Source organism: Leopardus geoffroyi, chromosome D1 (genome assembly GCF_018350155.1).
Source record: "Leopardus geoffroyi isolate Oge1 chromosome D1, O.geoffroyi_Oge1_pat1.0, whole genome shotgun sequence".
Taxonomy (NCBI): Eukaryota; Metazoa; Chordata; class Mammalia; order Carnivora; family Felidae; genus Leopardus; species Leopardus geoffroyi.
Window position 1 is genome coordinate 10,083,885 of NC_059329.1, and position 10,043 is coordinate 10,093,927.

At 38.7% G+C, this 10,043-nt stretch overlaps 1 protein-coding gene across 1 annotated transcript in view; it reads left to right on the forward strand.

The window, feature by feature from the left end:
- BCO2 (beta-carotene oxygenase 2) overlaps positions 1-10,043 on the forward strand; it is a 109,571-nt gene that overhangs the window by 23,877 nt on the left and 75,651 nt on the right. The window lies entirely within an intron of this gene.

The window sequence follows — 10,043 nt, forward strand, 5'->3', positions numbered from 1 at the left end:
AGCCCAGTGGGTCCAGAAAAACCAGAATATTTTCAGTGCACTCAGGAGTGTCACTGAAGTTGCCTGGATTCATTAGAATGCTTTTGAATTTTTTAAAAAAATGTTTATTTTGTGTGTGTGTGTGTGTGTGTATGTGTGTGTGTGTGTGTGTGTGTGTGTGAGAGAGAGAGAGAGAGAGAGCACAAGTGGGGGAAGAGCAGAGAGAGAGGGAGATACAGAATCCAAAGCAGGCTCAAGGTAGGAGTGATTTGATTAGGCACTGGCTCCATTGCTATTCTCATATGGGTTGTTGGCTTTGTCCTCAGGCTGGCTTCCCTCCTAAGAGCAAAATGTGTGTATAAGTTTTAGGCCTCACATCTGCCGGTTCAGAAAGGGAACTTCTCTTCTCCCCATCATGAAAAAATAGTCCTGGACTTCTGTTTGGACCAACCTCAGTCATGTGCTTACCTCTTAAGAAGGATTGTGACTAAGGAATTGCCATCAAGGCAAGAAGGATGAGGTTATGCCTGAGTCAATCAGCATCCACCAATGGAACTTGCTGGGAGGGGTGGCAGTTTATGTCAATCCCACTGAAGTCACCTGTATGCTATGTAATGGAGGGATCACATGGATCCTGGAGAGGAAACCAATAAAGTCACCATGTAGATGGAGAAAGCCATACTCCTAACGGGTTTTGTGGACAGGAGTGAGGGCCTGCTCAGTAGCAACTTATGGACCAAAAGGGGATGATGGACATCTCGGCAGATGTGAGGATCTGTAGATAATGATCAAGGGCTAGATTCCATACCCATCCCATCGCTGACACCTTGGGTATTATTCTCCCTGTGGAACTTAGATACAACTGTGGAGAAAGAGGGGCACCCAGCAATTACTAAAATTAAGTTTCTGCTGCTTCAGCATAGTGAGAACTTGGGAGAAGTTAAAATAGAAAATAAGGTTGCATTTCTCACCCATCAAAGTTTATAGTCGCAGACTCCATACCCGCTACAATAATTAGCGCTGTGACCTTCAGAGATAACTTCCAGCAAATCCAGGTTCACAAGCTAGGAGGAAAGGGTTCTTCCTCACATTTGTCTATTGGAATTTTTGTCTTTCAAAGCTTAGCTTAAAGTGCACTTGTTCTGTGATGACTTCCCCAACCAGCCAACCACAAGTTCTCTTCTCCTGTGCTTTGTTTCTACCCTTTGTGTTGCAGTGCATCTTTGGAAGTCCCAAGGCTCTGCCTGATGTGTGCTTCTGGTCTTAAAAGGCACTGTGTTCAGAATATGGTATCTGAGAACTTTCTGGAAATAATCTTCCCCTGGTTTTTTGTTTGTTTGTTTTGTTTTGTTTTGTTTGTTTGTTTTGGCCAGTGGCTTAAAAAAAATGAGTTAATGACTCTAAAAATATCTTGAAGACCATCTTGGAGTCTAAGAGGTGGAAACAGAGGTACTTCCTTTGTAGCTCAATTGAGGAGCTCTTTTGAGGTGGATAGAATCTCATGGCATCCTACCCCAAATTTAATGATTTCCTCTACCTTTGACTCTTTTTACTTTCTAGATTCCTGAACTGAGCTCTTTAAGATATACTTAACTTAAGTCCTATCATGGAGGTGAGGGCCTCTCCATGTGCAAACACATGACCATCGGGAGAAAAAAGAAAAAACAAAGACTGAATTTTGAGTATGCTTTGAAATGTGAATAGAAGATTTTGTTTTGCTCTATGGGTTTTGTGGGTCCAGAGACAATCATAAGCAGACTTACCAAACTGCAAACTGTGAATTGCTGTTTTCTGTTGACTAGGTTAAATTGGATTTCTTTTGTGCAACAAAATCAAGGGTTTAAAATTTAGAAAACAAACAAGCAAAATAAAACAGGCTTTTATGACCTGATGTTTTCTCATTCAATTATAAAGCCCGTGTGTTGAGAAAAGATAGGGAAAAAGCAACATATGTCTAACAGCCAGAAAGAATTTTAGGAGAAGCAGTGATGTTTTTATTCCTCTAGACTGAGCAATAAGTTTACACACTGCAGGGGAAAAAAATTACCTAAAACAGGGTGCGTTTAGTGTTGTAGGAAGAAAGTCCCTACTTCTTCTGACAGATGATGTGTGTGTGCCTACGTGTGAGCTTAGTTGGAAGTGGGTGGAGGGTACGTGGAAAATGTAAGAAAGGAGATAATATTTATTAGCTAGTATGTTCCAGGGCCAAATGCCACTGAGAGATTTATGTTCTGTCATGTAATCTGTACAAATATCCTATCGGGTAGGTATTTCTTTTTATTTCCATTTTATATGTGAGGAAACTGAGCCTCTGAAAGATGTGTCTGGAGCATACATTTCTTTGTGTACTTTGGTTATGGGGACGGTCTCGGGTTTGGGACAAGATGCAAAACAAGGTTACACATCTCCAAAACCCATTCTTATTTCATCCCTTCATACCAGCTTTCTAAATATCCATGTTACATGATCAGAAGTCAAAATATAAGGAAACAAGATCAAGGAGTTTGAACAAAAGGGCACCACACAGTTTGTTAGTTTCTTAAACCTGATGAGGCCAGAGACAACTGGTCAGGGGTGATAAAACAGAGCTGTTCTCAGATTCATTACTACATACTTTTATTTTTAATGTTTATTTATTTATTTATTTTGAGAGAGAGAGACCGAGTGTGCACATGAGCAATCGAGCAGGGGAGGGGCAGAGAGAGAGGGAGAGAGAGAGAATCCCAAGCAGGCTCCACACTGTCAGCACAGAACCATAGATGGGGCTTAATCCTATGAACCATGAGATCATGACCTGAGCAGAGATCAGGAGACGGAGGCTTAAGCAACTGAGCCACCTAAGTGCCCCACTGCACACTTTCTTAATCATTTTTTAAAATTTCATTATAAAAATGTTTAAGAATGTCAACTTTATTGAAATAAAGCTTACAGATAAGATGATGCATGATCAGATTTATTTTTCTATGACTCAAGTCTGTGGCAAACACTGACTTCAGATTCTAGCCAATTAAAAAAGGGACCACACTATGTAAATAAGAGGAAAAGGAAATAAAATGTCTTTAATATGATCCCGGTTTTGTATTTTTTAGAAAACTATTCTCTCTATTAAGATCTGGTTAAGATTGGCTCCTACTCCCATTCAATGAATTGAAGAAAGTCCAGTGTTGTTCTGAAAGTTTCTTCAGATTCCTGACACTCAGGGCCCCCTTTGGCTCTAAGCTCCTGCTTCCTCCAGTGGTGATTATCTTGATATCCATAGCATGTTACTCTTCTGCTCACACTGATTCAGATGTGAAATTCATCCACTCCCTGTAATTTTCACAAAAAAGGGGCTGCACAAAATGCTATGTATTTAGCAGACTCTGTTAAAGTTATGGTGGTGGAGGCACTTACATTAGAGTAATGCAATAGTTTTAAATTGTGTCTGTACTTCATCAATCCTAAAGTATGCAACTTTTCACATTGTAGTATCTCTGAAATAAGAATGTGCCCTACAGGGCACCCAGGTAGTGGCTCAGTAGGTTAAGTGGACTTCAGCTCCAGTCATGATCTTGCGGTTCATAAGTTCAAGCCCCACATTGGGCTCTGTACTGACAGCTTGGAGCCTGGAGCTTGCTTTGGATTCTGTGTCTCCCTCTCTCTCTGTCCCTCCCCCCGCTTATGATCTGTCTCTCTCTCAAAAATAAACAAACATTAAAAAAAGTTTTTTTTAAAAAAGAATGTGCCTTACAATTGAAGGCATGTCAGAATTTAATTGGCAATATCTTTTCTTTCATAGTGGTACGTAAAATAATGATACATTTTATAATCAGTGGCATCTTAGATTCAATGAAACAGGGAATTCTACTTCTCTGTTTTTCTTTTAATGTTTTTTTTTTTCACTTATTTTTGAGAGAGAGAGACAGAGTATGAGCGGGGAAGGGGCAGAGAGAGAGGGAGACACAGAATCCAAAGCAGGCTCCAGGCTCTGAGCTGTCAGCACAGAGCCTGATGTAGGGCTTGAACCTGTGAACCACGAGATCATGCCCTAAGCTATAGTCAGAGCTTAACTGACTGAACCACCCAGGTGCCCCTACTTCTCTGTTTTTCAAAACTCCTCTGTTGATTTCTACCATTTGAACTCTACCTTCTTTCCCTGGTGCTTTGATCCAGTCTGGTGCCTCTATCACATTTCTTTAGCCCACTTCTGATTTTGGCAATAACTGCAGCAGATAGTTCCATGCCAGCTCATATTAAAAATACTGCCTTGGGTGTGTTGCATATCTTCCCATTTTCTACTACAGATAAATCTGCCTAGCCAAGTACCGTTCAGAAGTGTGGGGGTTAACATCCCCAGGGCAACCTTCAACTAGTGAGTGTCAGAAGCTGGTGGGGAAATGCCCCTGCTTCCCTTCCTCCATGGGAATAATAAAGGGAGACATTCTTGCAAGCTTTTCTCTCAAGAGGTTCTGGAAAAATCAGACCCACAGGGACAACACACCTTACACTAGCTTTTTCACCTCACGTTTCTCACTCCTGCTCCCTGGGATCACGTCTCAAATAAATTACCTGCACAGAAGTCCTTGTTTCTGGCTCTGTATTTGTTTTGTTTTGTTTTGGTGTGGGACGTGGGACATGGGACTCAAGCTAGGGCCCTCTGTCCTCTCCCTTCCAGAGCTCCCTCTTTCCTTATGCAGAGCAATTCAGCTCTTTCCATTTCTTATATCCAGACCCACCCGGCACACACTCAACTTTTGTATGTCTAAGATTTCACCTGCATCTTTGAAAGGATTGTTGTAAAAGTTTACCAGATTCTGTCCAGGGCAAGGGGTAGGGAGTTGTGTTTTGTTGTTGTTGTTGTTTTAGTTTTCTCAGCTTGCATTCCTATAGAAAGAAAAAACTGTAAGGATCTTTGCTAAAATGTCAATGGTTACCTGAAGATGGAAGGAGGGGTGGTTTAATTTTTTTTCTTTTTGTTCCTTAGTATTTTCTAAAATTTCTGTAATGAATATGTCTTAATTTTATATTAAGTTAAAATAAAAATGTGATCAAACTGACTTTTTTTCCTTTTAAAAAATAACGTTGGGGGCGCCTGGGTGGCGCAGTCGGTTAAGCGTCCGACTTCAGCCAGGTCACGATCTCGCGGTCCGTGAGTTCGAGCCCCGCGTCGGGCTCTGTGCTGGCAGCTCAGAGCCTGGAGCCTGCTTCCGATTCTGTGTCTCCCTCTCTCTGACCCTCCCCCGTTCATGCTCTATCTCTCTCTGTCCCAAAAATAAAAATAAACGTTGAAAAAAAAAAAATAACGTTGTTGAAGTTTATAACTTACATACCATGTATTCACCCATTTTAAGTATACAATTCAATGATTTGTAGTTTTAGATTTAGATTTACCAAGTTGAGTAGGGGCCACGGGCAGGCCACCCCAAAATGTACCACTTTGGCATGCAGATTATTTTGACTGAAAACAGTCAAGGCCCAAAAGACTCAGGAAGAAACTTTGAACTTCCTCCAATTGTCTAAAAAGAATTTAGATAGAGGAAGAGAGCTATCACCAAGAAGAGAGCCATCACCATGGATAACTACAGTATAATATGGACTAGGGGTTTTAAACAGGGAGGAATGTAGCAATCTGTTTGTTAAAATTCCTCTCTATATCCCATTGTTTCTGAATGGCCCGGCAAATATTTGTTTACCAAACATGTACTTTTTTCATCTTCCTGTGAATTAATTTTCTTCCCTTTGAAATCCCAGACCTATGGCCCCTTCTCCTTAGTTCAAGATGACGTATATACCTCATTTTGCCTGACTATCTTTGGAATCTCATATCTATGTGGATTCCCTGTACATATGAAATTAAATTTTATTTTCTTTTGTTAATCTGTCTCATGTCAGTTTTTTTCTTTTAGAACAAATGGGGGAGGGGCAGATGGAGAGGGAGATAAAATCTTAAGCAGGCTCCATGCCCATCGAAGAGCACAATGAGGGGCTCAGTTTCATGATTGTGAGATCATGACCTGAGCCAAAATCAAGAATGGGATACTTAACTGAGTGAGGCACCGAGTCACCCATGTCTCATGTCAGTTCAATTCTTAGACCAGCTAGAAGAAATCTGAAGGATAGAGTAAAATTTTTTCCTCCCCAACATGTACAACCATCACCATATCCAGTTTTAGAACATTTCCTTGTCTCTAATAAGATCCTTCATATCTGTTTACAGTTAATCCCCATTCCCACCCTTAACCCTAAGGTAAACATGAATTTACTCTTCAGTCATTATGGATTTGCCTTTTCTGGACATTTCATATAAACAGAAGCATGTAATAGTTTGGCTTCTTTTATTTAGCATAATATTTTAAAAGTTTATTCATGTTGCAGCATGTATCTGTATTTTACTTTTTGCTTATTAGTGTTGGTATTCCATTATGGACATACCACGTTTTGTTTATTCCTTCACCAGTTGATGGATGTCTGAGCTTTTTGACTAATTTTTTTTTTACTATTAAAAATTTTTTTTAATCCTTATTTAGTTTTGAGAGAGAGACAGAGTGTGAGTGGGGGAGGAACAGAGAGAGAGGGAGACACAGAATCCAAAGCAGGCTCCAGGCTCCAACCTGTTAGCACAGAGCCCGACGCGAGGCTTGAAGTCACAAACCATGAGATCATGACCTGAGCTGAAGTCGGCCGCTTAACCAACCGAGCCACCCAGGTGTCCCTTTTTTTGACTATTATAAATAATGGTGCTACAAATGTGAATGTACAAATTTTGTGTGAATATGTTTTATTTCTCTGGAGTAGATATACAGGAATGCAATTTCTGGGTCAGTGAAAAATCTATATTTAACTTTAAAAGAGATGCAAAACTATTTTTCAAAGTGGCTGTACTACTTTATTTTCCCATCAGCAATGTATGAGAATTCCTATTTCTTCACATTCTTGCTGACACTTGTTATTATCTGTCTTCTGATCATAGCCATCCTGGTGGGCAGGAAGTGGTTTCTCATTGTGGTTTTAATGTGCATTTCTCTAATGACTAATGATATTAAGCATCTTTTCATGTGCTTATGAGCTTTTGTACATCTTCTTTAGAGAAATATCTATTCAAATCTTTTGCCCTTTTAAAAATTGGATTGTCTTCTCATTAAGTTGTAAGAGTTCTTTCTATATTCTGTATATAAATTTACGCCATATGTGTGATTTACAAATTTTCCTACTCTGTGGCTTGTCTTTTCATTTTCTTGTGATGTCTTTTGAGTGCAATTTTTTTTTAAATTTTGAAATAATGTAAGGTTCAGAGGAAGTTGCAAAGATAGTGCAGAGCAGTCCCATTATTCTTCACCCAATTTCACCCCCAAATTTTGAATTTTGATTAAGTCCAATTTACTAATTATTTTTAATGGATTATGCTTCTTGAATTGTTTAAAATTTTTTTGCAAAAACCAAGGTCTTGACATTTTCTCCGATTTTATTTTTATAAGATTTATAGCTTTAGTTTTTGTTTTTTTTTTTAAAAAGTAATCTCTGTGCCTAATGTGGGGCTTGAGCTTATGACTCTGAGGTCAAGAGTCGCATGCTCTATCAAATGAGCCAGCCAGGTGCCCCAGCTTTAGCTCGTACATTGATGTCCCTGATCATTTTGAATTAATTTTTGTATATAGTGTGAGGTAAGGGTCTACATTCATTATTTTGCATGTGGATATCCAGTTGTCCCAGCAGCATTTGTTGAAGACTCTTTCTATCAAACTGCCTTTATCAAAAATCAATTGTTCGGGTTGTGGGAGGGAGGGGACAGTGGGTGATGGGCATTGAGGAGGGCACCTGTTGGGATGAGCACTGGGTGTTGTATGGAAACCAATTTGACAATAAATTTCATTAAAAAAAATAAAATTAAATTAACTACTGCTTGGTGTAGACCAAAAAAATCAATTGATTATAAATATGTGAATTTATTTCTGAACTCTCAGGTCTGTTCTATTTATCTATGTTTATCCTTATGTCAGTTATCAAACTGTACTGATAACTGTAGCTTATATTATTTTAAAGATATTTTTTATTTTTTTTAATGTTTATTTATTTTTGAGACAGAGAGAGACAGAGCATGAGCAGGGAAGGGGCAGAGAGAGAGGGAGACATAGAATCTGAAGCAGGCTCCAGGCTCAGGGGTGTCAACACAGAGCCCAACGAGGGGCTTGAGCTTGTCAACTGCGAGATCATAACCTGAGCCGAAGTCAGATGCTCAACCAAGCCACCCAGGCGCCCCTTAACAATATTTTTTAAAATGTTTATTAATTTTGACAGAAAGAGCATGAGCAGAGGAGGGGCAGAGACAGAGACAGAGACAGAGACAGAGAGAGAGAGAAGGAGAGAGAATCCCAGCTAGGCACCGCACTGCCAGCACGGAGCCTAATATGGAGCTCAAACTCACGTACTGTGAGATCATGACGTGAGCTGAAATTAAGAGTCTGATGCTCAACCAACTGAATCCCCCATATGCCCCAATTTATATTAAGTTTTAAGATTAGGAAATGCAAAAGAAGTTCTTTTTCAACATTTTTTGGCTATTCTGTGTGTTCTGGGTTTCCATATACACTTTAGATACAGCTTGTTAATTTCTGCAAGAAAAAGACCTGCTGGAATTTTGATAGACATTGAGTTGAATCTATAGATCAATTTCAGGGGAACTGCCATTTTAACATTATTGAGTGTTCCAATCATTGAACATGGAATGTCTCTCCATTTATTAAGATCATATTTCATTTCCTTCAGTATTGTTTTGAAATTTTCATGTACAAGTCATGCACTTCTTTTGGTAATTTATTCATAAATATTTTATTCTTCTTAATATTGTGAATGGAATTGTTTTTCTTATTTTTTTCTGATAGTTCATTTTCATATATAGAAGTAAATTTATTTTCGTATATTAATATTGTCTGAAACCTTACTCAACTTGCTTAATTTAAAAAAATTTTTTTAATGTTTATTTATTTTTGAGAGAGAGAAAGAGAGAGCACAAGCAGGGGAGGGGCAGTGAGAGGGGGAGACACAGAATTCGAAGCAGGCTCCAGGCTCTGAGCCATCAGCACAGAGCCCAATGCGGGGCTCAAGCCCACAAACTGTGAGATCATGACCTAAGCCAAAGTTGAACGCTTAACCGACTGAGCCACCCAGGCACCCCCCCTTATTAATTTTAATAGGGGTTTGTGTGCATGTGTACATATTCCTTAGGATCTTCTGTATAGAAAATCATGGTTTGTGCACATCTGGACAGTTTTACTTCCTTTTCTTTCTTTTTCCTGTGATTGTACAGGCTAGAATCTTCAGTATGATGTTGAATAGAAGTTGTAAGAGCTGACATTCTTGCATTATTTTTTCACCATTAAGTATGATATTAGCACTAATTCAAAAAGAGATATGCACCTCTATGTTTATTGCAGTATTATTTACAATAGCCAAAATAAGGAAGCAACCAAGTGTCCACTAATAGATGAGTGGATAATGAAGATGTGGGGTTTATATACAATGGAATATTATTCAGCCATAAAAAGAATGAAATCTTGCCATTTGCGACAGCATGGATGGATCAGAGGACATAATGCTAAGTGAATTAAGTCAGTCATAGAAAACTACCATATGATTTCACTCCTGTGGAATTTAAGAAACAAAACAAATGAACAAAGAGAAAAAAAAGAGAAAACAAACAAACCAACAAACCAAGACTCTTAAATACAGAGAACACACTGGTGGTTACCAAAGGGGAGGTGGAATAGGAGATGGGGATTAAGGGTGCACTTATTGTGAAGGGCACTGAATAATATATGGAATTGTTGAATCACTATATTGTATACCTGAAATGAATATAACACTGTTTGTTAATTATATTGGAATTACAATTTTTTACTGTCTTCTACTGAGATGATTGTGTTGTTTTTATCCTTTATTCTATTAATATGGTATATTATATTAATTCATTTAATAATATTAAACCATCTTTACATTCCTGGGTTGAATGCCGCTTGTTTAGAATGTATAATCCTTTGTATATGCTGTTGGATTCAGGATCAATCTGACTTTGAAAGATACCTGACTTT